We start from the raw sequence: 24,463 nt of genomic DNA on the forward strand, positions 1-24,463 counted from the left end.
TCAAGAAAGGCGATGAAGACAGAGCATTGTAGCCTTCGTGGATGAAACAACTGGATAGCGGAATAAATACCTGGATATTTAACATATATCTCTTGAATACTACTAATTTAAAAATGTAACTAGATCTCGACTCGCGCAACCGCGCGGGTTTTTGTTTTCATTTATTTTTATATAAATATTTTGTTTTCAATTCTAAATTGGTATATTTCTAAATTGGTATATATTATAATATATATGTGTCTATCAATTTTCAAAACATAATAAGTTTACTGTATATTTTTTCATTGAATAGATTGTTTCAAACTTTCACATGTATTTGTATCTTCTTCTATATATATATATTTTCGGATTATTATTTCATTATTAAAATTGTAACTATATATAAAAATTAGTAAAATACTGTTTTATTGTCATATTCAAAGATATTGTAACATTTCACAAATTTAGAAAGTTTTTAAAAAATTAAATTTTTCGCTTCATAGATTTATATTATCGAGTAAATAATTAAACATTTAGTTTTTGTTTAATTTTTAAAATAAACTATATAGTTTAAAATTTGTTTGAATTGGTTTAAAGTAATAAAGATTAATCATTGTTACATAATCTGATTTTTGTTATTTAAAAAAAATCTTTATAATTTTAAAAGTTAACATCGACAAATATTTAAATATTTAGCATATAAAGGTATAGTATTACAACATTAAATTATATCTAATTAATATATACTATCTATAAATCCAGTGAATCATCTATTATTTAAATCCAATTATTGATAGTCCAATAAAAATTTCTGGTAGACCCAAAATTTAAATGATAAGATTAGATATTAAATGTAACATGACTTTATAGGAATATGTCCATTAGGTCCAGTTTTTTAAAAATCACACATGAATCAAAGTTTTGACTTCTGTTTTAATATATAAAATATGTCACACGAATAAATATATAGATCTACAAGATGAATACAAGCCCATTATATATATATTTAATCAGATTCGTCAACGTATATCTTGTACTATTAATCAATTAATATATAAAATTTACAAAAAAAAAATCATTGCTATATTACTGTAAATTTCTCTGGATTACATTTTATTTTAATGTTGTGATATTTTAGTATCGGTTTGTACTACATATATCTGGATATCTCGTTAGAGAATAATCGAATCTTATAAATATATCTGATTACAAAGTAACTTATCATGTTATGATTAAGTTTTTACATACTTAACACCTACGATATTTGGGTTTAGGGATGTGAGGGTTTAGGGATGTAAGGGTTTAGGGTATAGTGATTAATAATTTTGATGTTGGTTTTACAATTATCTTTTTATATTTAGTATGTATGAATAATGTATACTGTTTTGTAGTAGGTGTGATGAACTTTAACCCAATGGTTAAGGGGTATTTATAATTTATGTTTAATTGGTTAACTACTTAACAGAGTTTAAACCTATGATATTTGGGTTTAGGGATGTTAGGGGTTTAGGGTATAGTGATTACTAATTTTGATATTGTTTTAGTATCTATGACTAGTTTATACTGTTTTGATGACGGTGTTCTCTAACTAATATCATGGTTGAGGGTTTTTAGTCTACAACTTAAAATTTATTTGTTGTGACCTCTAATAGTTAGGGTTCTGATTTTTATGTGTACGGGCGTTGTAATAATTATCCAAAAAGATTGTTTTTTTTGAATTTTATCATAGTCGTATGTCAATTTTATACGGATTTTACACCACATAACCTCCAATTATAAAAAATAGCCTCACGGTTATGTTAAATGTGTGGTTTACTATTTAGAAACCTAATAAAATTTAAACATATGCTATTTGGGTTTAGTGAGTTAGGGCTTGTGAGTTTAGTGTTTAGTATTTTTGTTCTATTATATAGTAGTTTTCCAAATGTTATAAACCAAAGTCTAGTGGAAGCCCATATTCGAAGGCCTATATTCTTATGTATTTGTATTTCTTACCCCATATTGTATTAGGGTTTCATACTTATGTAATTCCCTATGTAAATGGTTCCTTATTGTCTAATAAAGATATAGACTTTCCCCTTATTTTCATAACACGTTAACACGATAGCCTCTAGCCCTAAGCCCCCACGAAATATTCTTCAACTCAGCCGAAAATCATCAAACCCTAAACGCAAAGGAATCTGCCTTGGAACTTCAAAGAGGACGTTCTCTCAAACCGTGAGGACCCAGAAAACGATCAAGATATCAAATCGAATCCCTCGCCGAGACGAATCCGTCAGTGCAAACCGCTTGTCGATCTGACCACCGACGCGCTCTCACGCACAGATACAGTGCGCGCCAATTTGATTTGGAAACCAAATCCGATTTCAACAAGGATTTTCTAGCCGAACTCAACTCCTGTGCAAGATAAGTTTATCATACCTTAGTTGATTCATGTTATCTTGTTGACGTTCATGTTATCTAATGCTCCTCGTATTGTTTCATGAGCCGAGGGAATTAAAATCTAATATCAACAAGGAGTTCAAGCCGAGAGGAGTTGCTGCCCGTGCGATCAAACTCTCTTTTCCATTCAGATCAAAAGGAGTTCATAGGTAAACTATCTCAAACTTTAAAACTACTTAGAGGTTGAGTTTAATGTAATTAAACTCGAACCATACAAGAGAGAACCGATCGCATATACCTTAATATGTGATCATAGAAATCAAAACCTAACCAACTATGAATACATAATTCAATTTATATCCTTATAAATCATATAGTATATGTTTAAAACTTAGTAAAAAATGGTCATAAGTTTTAAACCTAAGAACTAATCTAAACCTAAAATCGCTTGACATGAAAATCGAATGTCATGCTTAAAACCGAAAATTGTATAAACCTATACTATCTAATATGATTCTAATAATTATAAAACTTGAATCATATACCTAAAACAATAGTTTCAGATCTGATTAGGTCAATAATCAGATCGCATACTTGGTATGCTTGAAAAACCGATTCCTAAACATCTAAAACCTAATTTGCTTAAACCTAAAAATCGCATAGCTTTAAAACTAAAACCCCCTTGATGAAAAATTTCTAAAACTTGTTTTCACATGCTGTTTAAAGCTTTAAAATCTGATTTTTTGTTTAAAAAATCTGATTGCATGTTTTTAAAATTAGAAATCGCATGGTAGGCATAAAATTGCAAATCGCATGCTTAATTGAAATTTTATTTGTTTGACCACCTAATCACATGCTAGGATTATTAAAACTTTATTGTATGATCTGTTTGTTAATAGAAATTGCATGTTTTAGGTTTGCAATTCATATGCTAAACATTAAAATCAAAATTGCATGCTAGACATAGAAAATTAAATCGCATGTTTAGGTTTAAAATCTGAATTTGTTAATCACATGATAGGATTCATAAAACCTAATTGTTTGATCTGATATCTAATAGAAATTACATGTTTTAATGTTAGAAATCGAAACATAAACATTAAAACTGAAATTGCATGCTAAAACCTAGAACCCTTAAAAAAAAAAAGGAAGGTTGTTACAAAGTTATTAGGGTTTTTGTCTTGGCCGATTTTATGTTTGTATAACTTGATATTTTTAATGCATAAATACATGTTTGAGGTTGCATAATTAGACTAAGAAAAATTACATGTTCTTGTGTCTAAATCCTATTAGAATTAGGATTTGAAATTTAACCTAAAATTTGATCGCATGTTTATTGTAATTTCCTGAAAATTTAAAACTTAATAAATTTAAATTAGAATTCCAGAATTTGATCATGTGAAACCTAGGGATAAAATTTCATGATTAGATTGAAATTATTCATATGCTAATTGATTAAAAATCGATTAGACCTAGGAAATTGAAATCGCATGATTAAATCCTATTAGAAATACAAATTGCCTTGATCACATGCTATTGATTGAAATCTGATTTGGTTGCTTGATCACATGATATGTTTAAAATCTGAATCGTATGTCTTAACCAAAATCTGATTCGCATGCTTCAAACCCAAAATCTGATTTGTTTGATCGCCTAGCTCGCATGCTAAGAAATTTAAATCTGGATTGATTGTTAAAGATAAAATCCGATTGCATGGAACCTAGATTTAATTTGCTCAGTCACATGCTCACATGATCCAAATCTAATTTGCTAGCTGATTACTTGATTGAAAATGATGCCTTGCTTGTTTAAAACATAGAGATTGCATGAAATCCTATCCGCATGATTAAAATCTTGGTCGTAGGATCGAAACTTCATCATATGCTAAACTTGATTCGATTACATTGACTGGCCTATATGTGTTTTTTTTTAAACCTTGAATCATATGCTGAAAAATCTAGCAAATCCGAAACACATAACCAAATCCTAAAACTGTTTGGATTTGGCTTGGCCAAGACTATACATGTTCATATGAACATTTGTAGGATCGTTTCTCAAAGCCTTGGCCAAATGAAATCTTAGCCAAATTTTAAGACATGATCACTTGTTTAAAACTTAAAATCTGATCATAAAATTACTCCTTGGCCGAAATCTATAAGAATCCTAGAACCATTCGGATTTGGCCTGGCCGAAACTTATGTTTGGCCTAATGAACAATCGCATGATCTTTAAAGCCTTGGCCAAAATAGAAGCTTGGCCTAGCTTAAATCTTGATCAAATGCAAAGTCTAAATTCTCTTTGCCAACCTTTAAAAGACCTTGACCAAAGGCAAAAGCTTGGCCAAATTGAAATTTCTATTGGCCAAATATGAAATCTAGTCAAACTAATAGAATCTCTTGGCCAAAGCATTTTGGTAAAATCATCTTGGCCGAATCCCATTGGCCAAAGTCTTTTGAATAATCTATCTTGGTCGAATTTAAATCCTTATTAATCTAATCAGACTTAGTTTATTTATGGCTATTTGTTGCACACTTTGATTTATTTAATGCATGATGTTTTCAAAATTATTGTCTAAGGGAACAAAATTTGATATTAAATTACCTAAGTTTGGGATTCAATACGAGATAAATGAACAATAAGTATTATTATCTCAAGGGGGAGAATCAGAGAATCCCTAAATCCCTAAATAAGTTAAGCATCCACGACAATAGCCCAAATAGAACTCGGCCAAAATCAAATCTGAAAACGAAATTGCACAACATAAAGATTATATGGAGATTAATGATTGGCAAACCGGTCATGCCATTCCAGTTAAGTATGCGACATTCTATTGAATGGTTTAAGATATGCTGCCCCTTTGAATAAGGGAATTGATAATATGAGTATTCACCATGATATTTCAAAAATAAGCAAGGAATTTCGTGGGCTTGATCACCCACGGATGGACTGATCATCCATCATATGTGACGACATATGGTTGTACATATCCTTGTCAAAATCTGCAATAAGTTTGCAAGAGTAATTGGTGATACCGGTGGATTTATGAATCCTTATAAGTTGCAGCAAAATTTGTTCGCATAATGCCAAAGAACAAATAGAGACTCTCCCATGAATTTGATAAAGGGTCATGAATTAATGTTCCCATATAGAGAACTTAAATAAGTTGCTCCAACACAAAGTTATAAGATTGGATCTGAAATTGAATTAAGTGTATACGTTGGATATAAATCTCCATAAGAATACATAAGGCCACCAGAGATATGATTAAGGCTAAGCCATGGATTAGATAAATCCGTATATCCAACATCAGTGAGAGAAATAATAAGCTGGTAAATGATTTCGAAAATGAATAATGATCCTCAAATATGAATATAGAATAAGAGTCCAAAGAATGAATCATTCTCATAACTTAAACAAGTCAATTGCCAGACATGTTTGATGACCCAAACTGAAATATACCAGAGGGTTATACTCTAATAAAATTGATATTGGACTTAGTTAAGATAAGACGGTTCCATACATGTATTACTCGAAAATGAGAAGAGCATAAAATTGAAATGGCAGATCCAAAATAAAGGTTGTCCAAAGGAAACCTTAGACATGACCATGAATAAAGATCAGGTACCTGAAAATAATAAGATCTAAATGCATTATGTCATGTCTGGATTATAAATGGAACCGGTAAAATAATATCGACGTCGATGATGATATAATATTTGAATACAAAAGCGCTTGACAAAAGCGAGGATCATGAAACCAAAGTCTATCATAGAGTGCACTCAGAGAAATTACTCAGAGAAATTGATTAAGCAAATTGATAATGCTATAAGACGTGGTATATGAAATCTCTTAAGAGAAGAGATGTAGTCAAACCAGTTGGACATAAGTAAGTCTTTGGTGAGAAAGCATAATAAGAATGGCGAAATTGCATAAGGTTCTCACAAAGACCTGGAATCAATTATAAAGGAGACATACTCCTATGTGGTGGATGCAACGACATTCTGATTCCTTATAAGTCTGGTAAATAAAATACATATCTATATGGTTCACTGGATAACGAAATTTATGTGAAAGTTCCAGAGGGTATCGAACTACCGAACACATCAAGTTCTCAAGAACAATATTATATATCTTTATGTGAACGACTTGGATATCTTAGGAACCTCTGGAGAAATTTCCCAAAGATAGAATACATCAAGAAAGAATTCGAATTCAACATGAAAGGTTTTGGGAAAACAAGATTATATATTGGATTATACATTGAGCACCTTGAAAAGAAAATCCTTATGCATCAAATGACATACATAGATAACGTGCTCAAGAAGTTTGATATGGACTAAGCTTACGAATTGACAAGTCCCATAATTATAAGGTTCCTCAGTTTAAAAAAGATAATTTCGGCCCTAATGAAGAAAATGAGGAGATCTTTGGTCCCGAAATTCCATGTCTAAGTGCCATAAAGTTTTGACGGATTTGGCAAGCCATACAAGGCTAGATAAATAATTTGCCGTTATCTATTAGCTAGATATAGCTCATGATCGACCCAAAGGCACTAGAACGGGATTATACATATTTTTGTTACCTACAAGGAACTAAAGACTTGGGTCCATTTGATACTAACCTACCCGAAGAAGGGTAAATTATTTTGGTGATACAGGTTGTTTGTCCGTCCAAGTTCACTCAATCGAGGATTTGGTGGATCTAGTTACTAAGGCGTTACTGACATCCAGAGATGTACTCAACAGGGGGAGTAATACGTGTTGTATTTTTTTTCCTTCACCATGGTTTTATCCCATTGGGTTTTCATGGTAAGGTTTTAATGAGGCAACATCCAAAGCGTATTACAAACCACTTCGGAGATGGTCTTCCAAGGGGGTGTGTTATAAACCAAGGTCTGGTGGAAGCCTATATTCGAAGGCCCATATTCTTATGTATTTGTATTTTCTAGCTCATATTGTATTAGGGTTTCATACTTATGTAATTCCCTATATAAATGGCTCCTTATTGTCTAATAAAGATATAGACTTTCCCCTTATTTTCATAACACCAAAGTATATTTATCATTATTTACTTAGTTCTAAATGTTTTATCCACTACTGTTTTTACTTAAAATAGTTAAAACCTATGATATTTGGGTTCATGGATGTTAGAGCACCCACAACCATAAGTCCTTAACAGAAAATCCTTAACAACACTTTTTAGAATATTTTATTATTTTTTTCTTTTTTTTGTCCGATTTTTTTTTTTTAAAAGATTGGCCAATCGTGGGCTCCCACGCGGCAGTGGAGCCCATGCACAGTGAAGAGATTATCAGAAATGGGATCCGTAAATAAGGACTAGAAGAGTCAATTGTAGCATAATCCTTAATAAAATGAGGGACCCACTAAATATTTTAATATTACTTTGCTAAGGATTTTGGCATAAAATCCGTTGTTGCGGTTGGTCTTAGGGTTTAGGGTATAGTGATTACTAATTTTGAGGTTGTTTTATGCTTTTCTACTTATATTTAGTATGTAGGACTAGTTTATATTTAGTGTAGTGTTTAAAAATCATATTATAAATATATGTAATGTTGTGATATTTTTAGGATCGGTTTATACTACATATATCTGGATATCTCGTTATAGAATTATCAAATTTTATAAATATATCTGGTTACAAAGTAACTTATCCCGTTATATTCCTCGTCTTGACTTCGTACATAGGGTTCAGAAGCGAAGTTATTAAAATTTCAGAGACCGACGCTGTAAATTCAGAATATTTGCTTGGGCTACATTGTATGATTGAAATGTATGGGGATGAATTAATAGGATATTTCTGCACATACTGAAAGTCTGGATCTCTTTGTAAAGAACCAGGAGTTCAGGGACCTGTCTTGCAAAGTATGGGAAATCACCATTGGAACTCCTCTTCATTATGATCCTGACGGCAAAGCCTGAATCCGGTGAAACCGGCCACGAAGGAGCAAGACATGACGAAGAATGGAGCTCTAGGATTAGTATTTCCACGCCGGAAAAAACCTGAATCACGGTGGTTATGAGCGATTGTCGTGGCTGAGGATTTTGACGAACACGACGAGGAAGACAAAGACGTCGCAGAGGAATGCGGAAGTGGTCCTGTCGTGGCGGAGAAGCTGGCACAGAGCCGAGAAGGAAGATGGAGTTTGTGGTGGTTCGCGGAAGTGGTCCTCTCGTGAGACGACGACCATGGTGGCTCCGGTTTCAGTTGATGGGGAAGAAGAAATCCACGACGGAATTGGCGAGCAAGGACATGAAAGAGAAAGAGGTGGCTTGGTTTCGTCGATCAATTCCTTTTTAAATTATTATTTACGTAACCAGTTTCATATGTGGGGAAGTAGAGAACACATATATACTTAAGTTATTTTCTTTTTCAATTTGCTCACGTCCTTTTCAATCTGACAATTTCCCGGTTCCAAGTCAAGCTAGTAGGTGTATCAGATTGCTGTCGAGGACAAAAATGTCAATGCGCCACCTTCAATCTCCATGTTTGCAAATTAATAAAACAAATCACACTTCTGAAAATTTTTGCTATAATTTGTATATTCACCTAATTAACCCTACAAATTATGTAAGTTTCATAAGCTCACGATTCTTGGTGATTAACGAGTAGGTAGCTGTTATGGTGAAGTTCCGGGTGATTGGAGAAACCACGCAAGTCATCTCACGAGTTCAAGGTATGAAATCGCGAACTACATTTTATTTTTCAGATCTGTTCGACGAAGAAGACTTCTTTGGTCAATGCATATGTTAGTTTTGCAATTGATCTTTTGTGTGTTTTTAATAGAAGACTTCCCTAGAAGTCTTCTAACTTTCCTTTGTAAAAAAAAAATTTCAAAATTCCCAGAGAAGACTTCTTTAGAAGTCTTTTCGGATAAACATGTTACTTTTAAATTTAACCGAAGTTCGTCAGAAATTTGACTTTTTGTAGAAGACTTCTAAGGAAGTCTTCCTGGAGAAAACTTCTACAGAAGTCTTCTGAAAGTCTTCTCTAAGTCTTCTTAATGCCGGAAGATGTCTGTGTTACTTTTGAAATTGAAAAATAATAGTAAAACATTTAATATCAATGAGATGACTTCTAAAGAAGTCTTCTTAGAGAAGACTTCTTTAGAAGTCTTCTTAGAGAAGACTTCTTTAGAAGTCTTCTCGAGTTTAATTCTGGGTTTTGGTCAAACCTTTGCCCGCGAGAGAAGACTTCTAGAGAAGTCTTCCGTCGGATGACTTCTAAAGAAGTCTTCTCTCGAAAAGTCAAATATAGTCAATTGCAAAAGTAACCCAGCAGACTTCTTGCGACATTGAGAAGACTTCCGGAAGACTTAGAGAAGACTTCTTTTGAAGTATTCTCCAGGTAGACTTCCCTAGAAGTCTTCTACAAAAAGTCAAAATTCTGACTAACTTCGTTCAGATTCAAAAGTAACATGTTTATCTCTGGGAATTTCGAAAAAAAATTATTTTCAAAAATAAGCCAATATTTACAAAGGAAGACTTCCGAAGATGTGTTCTGTAGAGTAGACTTCTTAAGAAGTTTTCCTTCGTAAATTTGCAATTGCGAAAATGACCTAAATAGAAGACTTCTTTTGAAGTCTACACAGAGTAGACTTCTTTTGAAGTCTACACAGAGTAGACTTCTTTTGAAGTCTTCCGTGGATGACTTCAAAAGAAGTCTTCTACGTAAATCTTTATTAAACTTCAAATTTATCCAAAATTAAAATGAATTTTTAATATCTTCTTGCTAATTCATGCTTTTTAGTCAATATTGGGACTACTGAGTCGAATTTATAACTTAATTGGTGATAATTATGAAGTTACAAACATTGATGTTTAATAATGTTTCTAGCTAAACGGAGAAGTCTTCTGTAAGTCTTCCTCATAGAAGACTTCATAAGGAGTCTTCTCCGATGATTTTGTTTTATAAAGTTGATGTTCTCTGTTTGTGCTGTCTTCCTCATAAGATACAATTTTTAACTTCCATGAGATTTAAAATTTTAACTTTCACTTAAAATTCAATTTTGATCTTTTGTGAATTTGACTAAGGTTTCTTGAGAAGTATTCTCTCTTAGTTTTAGCAAATTTTACTAAATTTTTGTGTTGTTGTGTTTTGTTATGTGTGGGTAGAATAATTAAAATATTTTTTGGTATGTTGCATCAATAACTTTAATGAAGTCAAGTACTTTTGGCAAAACATGAACATATTTACCATTCTTTTGATTAACATCTCTTGAAGTTTACAAAATAATTCACAACTAAAATATTACACATACAAATCATAAAAACACAATAAACAAAATTATTACACAGCTAGATATTATTCCTCAACATAGATAAGCTTGGACTCCACTTCACATCATCTCTTTGTACCACTTTGGGCAGAAGACTTTGGAAGACTTTCTGAAGACTTCGTGGGAAGTCTTCTAGCCTAAAATACACTAGAAGATTTTCCAAGAAGTCTTCCGAGATTCTTCCAAGAATTATCCCAGAAGTCTTCCAAAATATGTCTCAGATCTAAAAAATCTGCATGTTCAAAAGCATTCAAATGACTTCAAAATAGAGAAGACTTCGAAAATAAATTTTTAGATAATAAACAAAACAGTCACATTAGGTTGGATCTATAATTTTTTAGAATATAATATATAAAACACACAAAATACATATACAAAATTTATACCACTTTAGGCAGAAGATTTCGGAAGACTTCCTGAAGACTTCGTGGGAAGTCTTCTAGCATAAAATGCATTAGAAGACTTTCTAAGAAGTCTTCTGAGAAGTCTTCCGAGAGTCTTCTGAGAAGTCTTTCAAAGTTTCTCAGATCTGAAAAAAACCTGCAAATTCAAAAACATTCATATGACTTCAAAACAGAGAAAAACTTCAAAAATGAAAATTTTATGCTTACAAAATAAACAAAACAGTCACACTATGTTGAATCTATAGCTTTTAAGAATCTAACATATAAACACACACATAAATTCATATCCAAAATTTAGAGATCTACCTTTGAAAGAGTGAGAGATGAGAATCATGTAATGAAAAACCTGCAAAAAGAAGATAAATTAGTGAGAAGATATAAGAAAAAATGAGAAATAGATATAAAGTTTGGTGTTTTGATGTTCAAAGAGATTAGAGAGAGGTTGGAGAGGTTTAGAGTGAGAAACAATACATTTTTGTTGCAGTCATTTGAGAGGAAGAAAAAGAATGTGTAAATTTTCTTTATATATGTAGACAAAAATTCCAATTAGGTTAAATATTTTTGACCCAGAAGATTTCTGGAAGACTTATGGAAGACTCATGGAAGACTTATGTAAGAATCGTAGAAGACTTATGGAAGATTTGATTTAGGCAGGAAACCTAAATTATTTCAAAATTTAGGCGGGAACCCTAAATTTTACTTAAATTTATGCGGGATGTGTCGGAAGACTTCTTTTTAAGTTTTCTTTGATTCTTCTAGACCCTAAAATAAAAAAACTAAGAAAAAAACCTTTTTAAACTTAAAAAAACTTAGAAAGTGATTAAATCAAATTATTAGATAGTTACTAAACATAGGTCAATTTGAAGAAGGAAAAAAATGAAGATAAGATTTCAAATCTAACCCTAAAGATACCAACAATACTATAACATATGTTACTAAACCCTAAACCAATGACTCATGAACCAATCTACATTCACTCATCTATGTTGAAAAATAATTCAATTTCAGATAAACTAAATTTACATCATTGAAAAATGTTTATTATTACATGATTTCAAATTTTAACCCATGAAAATATTTTTTCTAAAAAATTTAAATTATTTTTAAGATCTATTCCATGAGAAGACTTTCTCTAGAAGACACTTATGGAAGACTCCTGGAAGACTTATGGAAGACTCCTGGAAGACTTATGGAAGACTCATGGAAGACTTATGGAAGACTTTGATTTAGGCGGAAAACCTAAATTATTCCAAAATTTAGGTGGGAACCATAAATTATACTAAAATTTAGTCGGGATGTGTCTGAAGACTTCTTTTTGTCTTCTGTGAGTCTTCCAGACCCTAAAATCAATTAACTATGCAAAAAAAAAACTTTCTTAAACTTAAAAAAAACCTTAGAAAGTGTTTAAATCAAGTTATTAGATAGTTACTAAACATATATGGGTCAATTTGAAAATGAAAAAAAATGAAGGTAAAATTTCAGAATCTAACCCTAAAGATAAATACAATACTATAACATATGTTACCAAACCCTAAACCAATGATTCATGAGCCAATATACATTCACTCATCTATGTTGAAAATAATTCAATTAAAGATGAACTAAATTTACATCATTGAGAAATGTTTATTATTACATGATTTCAATTTTTTACCTATCAAAATATTTTTTTATAAAATTATAAAATTATTTTTAAGATCTACTGAACGAGAAGACTTACAAAGAAGTCATCATAGAGAAGACTTACAAAGAAGTCTTCTCTAACGTAGGGTTATAATGGTAAAATTGAATACATGTTTTTTGTTTGTTCATAAGGGGCTGTTGTAATTTCACTAGGCTTTTGGGTTACTTTTGCATTTGATTGAATTTGGGGTACACTTTTGCATTCAAAATCAAGTTTTGAGTTATTTTTGGCAAATCCCCCTTATTTATATGATGGTATATGAGTACTTATATGATGGTACGTATAAAATACATTAATTATATGATGACACATATATGATATATAATAGTGACATGAAAAATAAATAGCAACATATATTTTTGAAAAAATAATATATGAAATATTATATTATACTTATAAGAAAAACAAAACAACATTTAATAGAAAATATATAACACTGTCTACTTACAACAAATATATATTTATATAAAAGATAAAGTAAATACCAGCACAGATCAAAATCTAGTTGTAATTAAGACCCAAGTTAGGTTTCAAAATTTGTAATTGTCGTCGTCTCTTTCATCCCTCGCTTTTCTTCCATATTAAGTTGTTCACTTTCGTGGTGGTTTAATCCCTTGTTACAATTCATATAAATTTCCTCTATTACATAACCTTTCTCGAGGAACGCCTGGCCACTCAACCCATTAGCCTGGCTTAGGTCGAAAGGGCTTCCAAAAACATGGATCACATCATTCTTGTCTTTGGAAAGTGAAAACTTGAAAGAAGGAAGTGTTTATTTGAAATGGACAATGATCAAGGTTGTAAATTACTTGTAGTTAATAAGGAAACTAGATATGAGGATTTCGTGAAAATCATATATAAGGATTACATATAATTTTGCAGAGCACGAGTTCGAACTGACGCACCTTTTTCCGAAGCGTAATATGTTCAAGAAAACCCTCGATATAGCTCATGTGAAAGTAAGAAACGATAGGAAGTTTCAAAGTTTTTTGTCTTCACAAAGTTGAACACGTTAGACTATGTGTAAAGTTTAAAGTGAATAAAAATGATGTAAAGGCAGGAAACTAAGATCCGAAAGAAACCCTGCAAGAAGATTACCCATTGTCTGCGAACGATGATGCTATAGATGAAGACGGTGATCGATTTGATTACTTCGACGACTCCGATGGAGCAACGTCTGATGAGAATACTTTACGTCATATGGGCTTCCACAAGACCATGAGAAGAGGTTCATGAATCTCATACAAAGATGATTTATGCAAGAGTCCTAAAGCAACAAGAAAGAGAGTCTCCAAAGAGTATGTTCGACTTGAGGTCATTCAAATTTGACGTGGGGGCAGAGTTACGATTTGAGAGGTGCATTGGAGAGAATTCTGCAGATTTGTTCAGTTGCCCAACATTTCAATTTTGATGTTGATAAATCAACGCGTACAATGTTGTTTGTACAATGTTGGGTAAAAGGATTTACATGGAATTTTAGAGCTACCCCATTAGGTGAATCTTCGAACTTTACAATCCGAGTATATGTAGATGAACATACCTTCTCAGTAACTGAACGTTCATCTTCTTCCTAACAAGCTATTCGTGAGATTCTTGGACTCTTGTACAAAGACTATATTGGTGGGGTTGATCCATCTATTTTGCCACGTCAAGTTGCTAGTGCTATGAACACGAACTTCAGAATCAAGGCTATCTGACTACATTATTACATCAAATATACTTTCTTATCTAACCTTAGTTCCTTTTAAATGGTTTGATGTTTATTGTATATTGTAGATGGATTACTGGAAAGCTTATCTTACACTTATAGTTGCTAGAGATCTCGCAATGGCTTCTTCAGAAAGTGGATACTAGGAATTACCTCCTTACCTGCACATGATTAGAAGGGAAAATCCGGGGACTTTAACTCCATTAGAAGTTGATGCAAACAATAGATTTAAGTATATATTCCTTACATTCAGTGCTAGCATTACTGGCTTTCCATTTATGAGGAAGGCTGTGGTTGTTGATGGTAATTTTTTGCAAGGGAAATACAAAGGAAGAATTCTGATTGCAACATCACATGATGATAATTTTCAAATTTTTCCAATTGAATTTTTTGTGGTTGACACAGAGAATGATGAATCATGGACATGGTTTTTCTGCCAATTCAATCGTGTGAACCCGATGATGAAGGATTGGCGTTAATTTCTTACAGGCAGAAGTCATCAGGAAAATTTTTAGTAGTTTTCTATCCATTCGCAAGCAGGAGAATTTGCACGTACCACTTTTATAAAAAAACATCTTGCTATGGTACAAAGGGTGTGATTTGTTTGGATTGGTCAAAAAGCTGTGAACTCGACTTTCAAGCAACCTTCAAGAAAATCAAAGAATTAAAATCCAGCTTTGCATGCATATGTGGAACATATTGATGTACGTAAGTGGACCCGAGCTCATTTTAGAGCAGATAGTTATAACATCACTACAAGTAACATAGCTGAATCCATCAACAGAGCTTTGTTAGGTGCTAGAAGCTTTCCAGTTGGTCACCTTTTAGAGTTAATCAGCTTAATGAAGACATGTTGGTTTGCAACAAGAAAACATGACGCTAAGTAGATGAAAACCTCTCTGACTCTTGGTGTAGAGAAATTGTTGGAGGTGATATATTTAGAATCAGGTTATGTGTTTATGTAGAATGTTTTGCTAATCTACTAAACTTTAATATTTTCAGGGCCGTAAACCTATTGCTAATCTACTAAGGCCCTGTTCGGTACAGTGACGCTGCGATCACTTCCGGCGATCAAAAATCAGTCATCAAATTAAGCAAAAAAAAGTGGAGTAATAATCAAGTGACACTGCTATCAACTTTTGCAAGAATTGTCGTTTGCTATTCTATCGATGTGTAAAATAGCGATACTTAAATTGGTGAAGCGACTGTTTCTGAGCGTCAAAATTACCGCTGCTGGTGGTAGTCTCCACATAGTTGGGAAATAACTTAGTTATAGTTTTGATCACAAGTCGCTGACGCAGCGTCTCTCCAAAGAACAGGGCCTAAAGGTTCAAGCAATAAACATTCACCAGTCACAAGTGACAAGAGTCGCATTTTTACATTTTGTAAATTTCACTTCCGGCGTTCCAATTCCAGAAGAGGTTGCAAAGAAAATATGTTTACCACTTGACAGTGGCGGATCTAGAAATTATTTAAGGCGGGGGGAAATTTATCAAATAAGTAACATAACAAAGGAAAAATAGGTTAGTGAGGCAAATTTATTTTTAATATGGGGACAATAATTATTAGTCTAAGTAAATAACATTAAATTATTTTTTTATTGGGGGCAGCTGCCCCGTGCTACCCTACGTGCCTCCGCCACTGCCACCTGAGGTCTGCCAACCACCGGGTATACCAACAAAATCAAAACACAAATCCATTTTGGAGAAGGATGCAGTCAAGAAGTCAGCCAAAGAAGGAACAAAAATGTCGATTTGTAACCAGATGTGACATAATTCTAAAACATGTCCTCTTAAGTGATGAGTTTTTGATTTGGTTTGTTTATTAAAATTTGGTCATTACTTTTAGAATGGGTTTATTCGAGACTGAGCTACACAAATCACAAGCATAAAGAAGATGGTAGGATGGAAGAGAGGAAACTTACAAATAAGACTTGATGAAATTCTGTACTTTTTGCAATATCTCTAGATCCACCTTAGATAATTGGTCATAAGGTTCCTTGGAGACAGTTCACCAGTGATTATACACTTCATTGTTGAATGCCCTACATCGGTCCAAATTTGAGTCTTTGTCAATTGGGGTTTGCGTCTGCATGTAGGCTCCTCCAAACTTGTAAACGCATGTCTACACTTTGCACTATTCTATCACTTTAGATGATTCTCCCAACCCTTTGTGAAAATGGATTGGTCATTTAGCTGTGGGATAACAAATGGTTTCTCTATCTTCACTTTTGCAATGACACTTCATCTTTGTAAACTATCAACTGAACTTTTATTCATTTGAATCATCCATGACTGTCAAGTATAAAATAACAGTAAGTATTTTGTAAATAAAAGACATTAGTTGACAATGTAAACATACTGTTGCGTTGCTACAAGCGTCATCTTCAATTTGTGCTTTGGAATTGCTGGCATTGGATAAAAAAATTTCATCACCCTTCCATTTAAGAACATTTGTTTCTTCCTCTAATATGGCCATCTTGTTCTTTAACGCAATCTAGCTTCCATCTGATAGTGTATTGAAGCTTCCAATGTCTTACTAACCTTTTCAGCTACGGTAACCTTCATGGTTTCTACTTTTGCAGTCAAGTTGTTAACAGATTCAAGCAACCCTTGTATGGGGATGTTGTTTATGGGCATATCACTACGATCTTATACATTCATTATTCTTAGACCAAAACAGTTTAAACACTAACAAAGGAACACGTTTAGTAACATTTGATACATATCATTTCTGGAGCAATTTCTTTCTCCTTTTCTCGTTTTGTGGAGGGGCTCTCATCCACTGTATTGGGAACATAGGTGCGCTAACATGAGTTTTATCTTCTGGCATTTGGTATGTGGCACTACATCCCAAAACTTGTCATTTAGCTGATCAATGAGGCTGTCAACTATCATGTTATCCAAATCAGTAGGCGGTTAATTTTTGACTCATTTCGTATATCTATTTTTCATTGGTTTTAGAATCATATTCCTTACTGATATATGGTGTTTTTCACATCATTGTATAGTTGTTTTCGTATTGATTCGAGTCCTTAATCCGTGTCAGTCTAGTCCTTTTTGATCTTTTACAGGTCTGGAGGTGGTAGAAGAGTGAAGAGAGGGTGCTTGAAGAGAAGCTGTCCTTTTGGAGCATTCCTGCGAAGAACACTCAAGGCGAACAGTCCCGGGACTATTCTTAAGCGGAACAAGCAGACGGAGTGATCCCGAGGTTGTTCCCGACAAATAAGGAAGCTCCTATTTCGGGAATTAAAGCCCTGTTGCCCTAATATCTTTCCTACCTATTGGCGCCTCCATATAAAGACACCATCTATCATATTTTATTAATTACGGTATTTTTTACAAGAGAACTATTAGCTTTTGCGATCTGCAACTTGTAAGGTGATATCTTGCATATTTCTATTGTTTTATCCATTCATCCATGTGCATTTTGATCATATAGATTAGGATTTAGCCATGTTTAGGTTGCATTTTGCATACATGAGTCCTTATCAGGTATTGGAGTACCACATGGCGTTCTTGGAGACACTTGGAGGCATTTGGAGCTCAAAAAGGAGTGTTTAGAGTGGTCATTGGGCGAGCAAGGCATGGGAGCGACCAGTCCGGAGCGACACCACCAAGTCGCTCTGATCACCCTACTGGAGCGACCTTACTAGAGCGACAGGAAAGAGTCGCTCGCGTATTGATCACCCGGAGCGACCAGTCCGGAGCGACACCACCAAGTCGCTCTGATCACCCTACTGGAGCGACCTTACTAGAGCGACAGGAAAGAGTCGCTCGCGTATTGATCACCCGGAGACAACGGATCCGGAGCGACCTCTCGCAGCGACACAGCGAGGTCGCTCCCGAATCATGGAATTTCAGAGAGTGAAAGATGAACACGGATGAAAGCCTTAAAGATCTTTTCTGAAGCTCAAAATTTGTGGAGACACTGGAAATTGAGTTAGCTTTCCAATGGAAGTGGTTTCAAGTCATTTGGAGATGTATTGGATAAGTTATAATCGATTTACTACAGGTGTATCAACCCTTGCCGGGGACCACTGGAAAGTTGATGGGATTAACCAACTTCCCACTTTCTTCCACCCACTTTTTCTTTGCACGATTTTTCCTACTTTTCTGTATAATATTTGCTTTCTTTTTATCAAAAGAGTGGGCAAGAAACATGATTATTGTACTTTGTAATAATTTAACTTGTCAAAACTCTCTCTCTTTGAAATATCATTGTTCTTAGTGTTCTTGAGCTGTTCTTCAATTGTTCATCATCTGTTCTTGAGTTTTAATTTCGTTTGGCTTGTTTAATCCTTGTTTATCTTTATTCTCTGTTGTATCTACTTGAATATGCTTCAATCTATTATGAGATTAAGTGTTTTCATGGAGATTAGTGAGTAGTTTCCTTAAGAATTCATGGGTTAGGGAGATTAGAGTAACTTAGTGAAGATCTATGGTGTTATTGTATTAGATCCTTGTATGAACTTGCTTGTTGAGTATTTTTAATGCTTGTTTAGTCTTGATCACTCTAAACCTGATTTCTAAACACTTCTCATCAGACATGATTAGATGAAGTGTTTGAATCAACTCAACTAAGCTCTAGTGAGATTAGCCAAGGACACTTGATGTTAAAATTGCTAGATAGTTATTGAACTTGAACTTAAAGATTGCTTGATTGAATTAAGCCAAAGACATTTGATGTTTAATGATTTCTAAGCAAATGGGCATTTACCTAGACATAGGACTTGTCTAAATTGTGTTTAGACTTAAGAGATTACTTTGATTGAAAGCTTGTCACCTAGATTGGATCTTAGTTACTTGAAGTCAATTCCCAATACCCATGGATTCACTTGTCTAAATTGATTAAAACCTTGTTGTATTGCTCTGTTTGCTATTGTTACTTGTCACACACTCACCACTATTGAATCTGCTTAGCTTAAGAAATGACTTGTATTCTCACTGATTCACATCACTAGGACTGGTTCGACATTCACCCCCCTATACTACAACATTTGCAATAGGCAGAAAAACCTATTATCAAATTGGCGCCGTTGCCAATCCTAGTCTGATTGTGACATTGCGTTTGAGTCTTTGCTTGAGACTGAGTTTTACTTTGTTTTTAAGTTACTAATTATCTATCTTCATATATATTTGGATGACAGGTGCATGAACTTGAGAAGCAAAGGATCAACAAATCTTGCACCAAGAGTGGACAACATCAAAGCCTTAGAAAGAGAGTTGGGAAGACAGAGAAGAGAAAGAGAAAAGCAAGCCCACTTACATAGATTGGGGCTTGAGATGGAGAGAAACCCGAATCAACCGGAAGGTGTCTATGAAGTTGATGATCATAGACAAAATGTCCAAGAAGTTCCTCCTGGAGCTGCTCAAGAGGGCAATGGTCAAGGAGCTGCCAACCTTCGACCTAGACAACCACAACGCCAAGCTAGGGCCATCGGTACATATGATCAACCTAACATAAATGGGAATAGGTTGGGCATTAGGGGACCGCCAGTTGCCAACAACAATTTCGAGATCAAGTCCAGCCTCATCAACATGATTGAAAACAACAAGTACCATGGACTTGCCTTGGAAGACCCACTAGATCACCTTGACAGATTTGATAAATACTGTGGCTTGTCAAAAACAAATGGAGTTTCAGAGGATGCTTTCAAGCTCAGATTGTTTCCCTTCTCTTTGGGAGACAAGGCTCACACTTGGGAGAAAAACATCTCAAGTGATACTATCACAACTTGGGATGAATGCAAGAAGGCCTTCCTCAACAAGTTCTTCTCTGCTACAAGGACTGCAAACCTTAGAAATCAGATCTCTGGTTTTCAACAAAAAGGACTTGAAGGATTTTCAGAGGCATGGGAGAGATTCAGAACCTACTTGTCTCAATGTCCCCACCATGGCTTCAACAATGAGAGCTTGCTAAGCACTTTCTACAGAGGAGTCTTGCCTAAATTCAAAAGCCAGCTTGACACTGCAAGCAATGGAAACTACTTGGGGAGGACTGTCGAAGATGCATTAGAACTCTTGGAGAACATGGCACAGAGTGATTCTGTCTACAATGATGAATATGACAGAAGAGACAGAAGTGGGGGAGGAGAAGATATGACCACAAAAAGAGAACTGAAAGCAATACAAGAAAAGATTGACATGCTACTATCAGAAAAGAACAAGAAGGAGGAGTTACATATGGTTTCTGAAGCTGATGGAGTAGAATGCCAAGAAGATATGTACTATGTCAATGCTCAGGGTACATGGTACAAGAAGGAACATGACTATCAAAACCAGAACAACTACCAACAGAAACCCTTCTACAACAACCAACAGAAGCCATTCAACAACTACCAGCCAAAACCATTCTACAACAATCAGCCTAAGCCATTCTACAACAACAACCAAGGTGGTTACCAACCAAAACAGAACTTCCCTCCTGGATTCTCACCAAAACCAAATCAACCTGCACAAGAACAAGCTGGATCATCAACACAACCTCCACAAGAGAGTAGTACTGAAGCGATGCTGAAACAATTATTGGAGGGACAAGCAAGAAGTGAGAAACAATTAGGGTATGAGCTGAAAAATCTACACAACAAGATTGATGGGAATTACCATGATCTAAACAACAAGTTCAAAAACTTGGAGAACCAGTTTGTCTCTATGACAGCCAGCTCAAGTCGCCAACAAGGTACACTACCTGGAAAGCCTGAACAAAACCCAAAGGAGACAATGAAGGCAATCACCCTAAGGAGTGGAAGAGAGTTGCCTCCTAAAGTTCTCATTAAGGATAATGAGAAACAAGGTGGGGAGGTGGTCATCAATGTAGATGATGATGTGGTGATTGTGGATGAGAAAACTAATGAGGAAATATTGGAGAAGATAGTTGAAGCTAAGGGCAAGAGAAAGATTGGAGAGGAGAAATTTGAGAACAAAAATGAGGAGGTTACATCAACAAAGGAGAAATTGTTCACTCCTCCTCCCTATGAGCCAAAGCTTCCCTTTCCTGGAAGATTCAAAAAGCAACTCCTAGAGAAATACAAAGCCTTGTTTGACAAGCAAATGAGTGAAGTTCAGCTCACCATGCCCATAATTGATGCATTTATGCTGGTTCCACAATACAGCAAGTTCTTGAAAGATGCTGTAGAACAAAAGAAGAAAGAGATGGAAGGGATGGTGATTCTTACTCACGAGTGCAGTGCCATTATTCAGAGAATGACTGTCCCAAGGAAGCTAGAAGACCCTGGTAGTTTCACCCTGCCATGCGCCATTGGACCTTTGACATTTGAGAAATGTCTATGTGACTTGGGAGCAAGTGTCAGCCTCATGCCACTATCCATTGCCAAGAAGCTTGGGTTTACACAATATAAAAAGTGCAAGATCTCTTTGGTGCTAGCTGATCGATCTGTCAAGCTCCCCATTGGCATCCTAGAAGATCTTCCTGTAAAGATAGGAAATTGTGAAGTGCCTACTGACTTTGTAGTGCTTGAGATGGATGAAGAGCCTAGAGATCCTTTGATCTTTGGAAGACCTTTCTTGGCGACTGCTGGAGCAATGGTGAATGTGAGAGATGGCACAATTGATCTCCACCTTGGAAAAGATCACATTCTCCATTTTGATATCAAGGAGATGATGAAGAAGCCCACAACTCAAGGAGAAATATTCTACATTGATGAGATGGATGCCTTGGCTGATGATTTCCTTGAAGAGTTAGCGATTGAGGACTCTCTTCAACAGGCCCTGACCATTGAAAGAGAGACCCAAATGATTGAAAACAAAGAGAGTGATGAGCTAGTAAGAAGGCTAGATGTTCACCTTGAGGAGGATGGAGAAGATGAGTTCATGGAGTTGCCACAAATGACTCAACATGCTGCCTCAGCAGACATTCAAGAGAACCTCCATGAAGCTGATTGGAGTGAGCTCAAGGCACCAAAAGTGGAGCTTAAACCTCTTCCCCATGGTGTAAGGTACGCTTTCCTTGGACCTAATGAGACATATCCTGTCATTGTGAGTAGTGAGCTGACTGAGAATGAATTGTCTATGCTTTTAAATGAACTTAAAAAGTATAGAAAAGCACTAGGATACTCACTTGATGACATTAAAGGAATCTCACCATCTTTGTGCATGCATAGGATACATCTAGAGGATGAATCTAAAACTTCAATTGAACACCAAAGAAGATTAAATCCTAATTTGAAAGATGTTGTTAAAAAAGAGATAATCAAATTGTTAGATGCTGGTGTGATCTATCCTATCTCTGATAGCAATTGGGTTTCACCTGTGCATGTAGTTCCTAAAAAAGGTGGCATAACAGTTGTTAAGAACGAAAATGATGAGTTAATACCAACAAGAACAATAACTGGACATAGGATGTGCATTGACTATCGAAAACTGAATGCAGCCTCTAGAAAGGATCATTTCCCTTTACCATTCATTGATCAGATGTTAGAGAGGCTAGCTAACCATCCTTATTATTGTTTCCTTGATGGATACTCTGGATTTTTCCAAATCCCTATACACCCAAATGACCAAGAGAAAACGACATTCACTTGTCCTTATGGTACCTTTGCATATCGAAGGATGCCATTTGGACTGTGCAATGCACCAGCAACATTCCAAAGAGCAATGATGTCAATTTTCTCTGATTTTATTGAGGATGTAATGGAGGTGTTTATGGATGATTTTTCTGTATATGGTTCTTCGTTTGCTACTTGTTTGTCAAATCTTTGCAGGGTATTACAGAGATGTGAGGACACTAACCTGGTGCTCAATTGGGAGAAGTGTCACTTCATGGTCAAGGAAGGGATTGTTCTTGGACACAAAGTTTCTGAGAAAGGAATTGAAGTGGACAAAGCCAAGATAGATGTCATGGTTGGTCTAGCTCCACCAAGAACAGTGAAGGATATAAGAAGCTTTCTGGGTCATGCCGGTTTCTATAGAAGATTCATCATGGATTTCTCTAAGATAGCTAGACCATTGACCAGGCTGTTATGCAAAGAAGCTGCATTTCACTTCGATGAGGAGTGTATGGAAGCTTTCAAAAACCTGAAGAATGCACTCATCAGTACACCCATAGTTCAGCCGCCAGATTGGGATCTCCCCTTTGAGATCATGTGTGATGCAAGTGACTTTGCTGTAGGAGCAGTCCTAGGCCAGAAGAGAGACAAGAAGTCACATGTGATCTACTATGCAAGTAGAACACTTGATGAAGCTCAAGCTAAATACTCTACAACTGAGAAGGAGCTATTGGCCATTGTCTTTGCATTTGAGAAGTTCAGAAGCTACTTGGTTGGGTCAAAGGTGACTGTCTACACTGATCATGCTGCATTGAGACACCTCTTAGCCAAGAAAGATGCAAAACCAAGACTGTTGAGATGGATTCTGCTGCTACAAGAGTTTGATCTTGAGATCAAGGACAGGCCTGGAGTTGAGAATGGAGTAGCTGATCACCTGTCCAGGTTGAAGGTGGAGTGTGGAATCCCTATTGATGACAGACTTCCAGAAGAGCAAATGATGGCTATTCATGCAGTGGTAGCTGTTTGTGAGACGGGAAAGAAACTTGAAGAGGTGAAGGCAGCTGATGAGAAGGGTCCTTGGTATGCTGATATAGTCAACTACTTAGCTACTGGAAAAGAGCCATTGAACCTTGAAGGTTATGCCAAGAAGAAGTTCTATAAGGATGTGAAGAGATATTATTGGGATGAGCCTTACCTCTACATACTTTGTAGAGATCAACTCTATAGAAGGGCAGTGGCTGAAGAAGAAATTGATGGGATCCTTACACATTGTCATGGATCATCCTATGGAGGCCACTTTGCTACCTTTAAGACAGTTGCAAAGGTGCTACAAGCTGGATTTTGGTGGCCTCACATGTTTAAAGACACCCAAGACTTTGTCTCAAGGTGTGACTCTTGTCAAAGAAGAGGAAACATCACCAAGAGGAATGAAATGCCTCAAAACCCCATCCTAGAAGTTGAAGTGTTTGATGTCTGGGGTATTGACTTCATGGGGCCTTTTCCT

The 24,463-nt window shown here is 35.1% G+C and overlaps 1 non-coding gene across 1 annotated transcript; it reads right to left on the reverse strand.

Moving 5' to 3' along the window:
• Window positions 1-20,248: 20,248 nt before the first annotated feature.
• On the reverse strand, window positions 20,249-20,355 carry LOC125581078. Its single transcript, XR_007318789.1, has one exon. It is a non-coding gene; the product is annotated as a small nucleolar RNA R71 (small nucleolar RNA).
• Window positions 20,356-24,463: the final 4,108 nt, after the last annotated feature.

The sequence above is a fragment of the Brassica napus genome, chromosome C1 (assembly GCF_020379485.1).
Source record: "Brassica napus cultivar Da-Ae chromosome C1, Da-Ae, whole genome shotgun sequence".
Classification (NCBI taxonomy): domain Eukaryota; kingdom Viridiplantae; phylum Streptophyta; class Magnoliopsida; order Brassicales; family Brassicaceae; genus Brassica; species Brassica napus.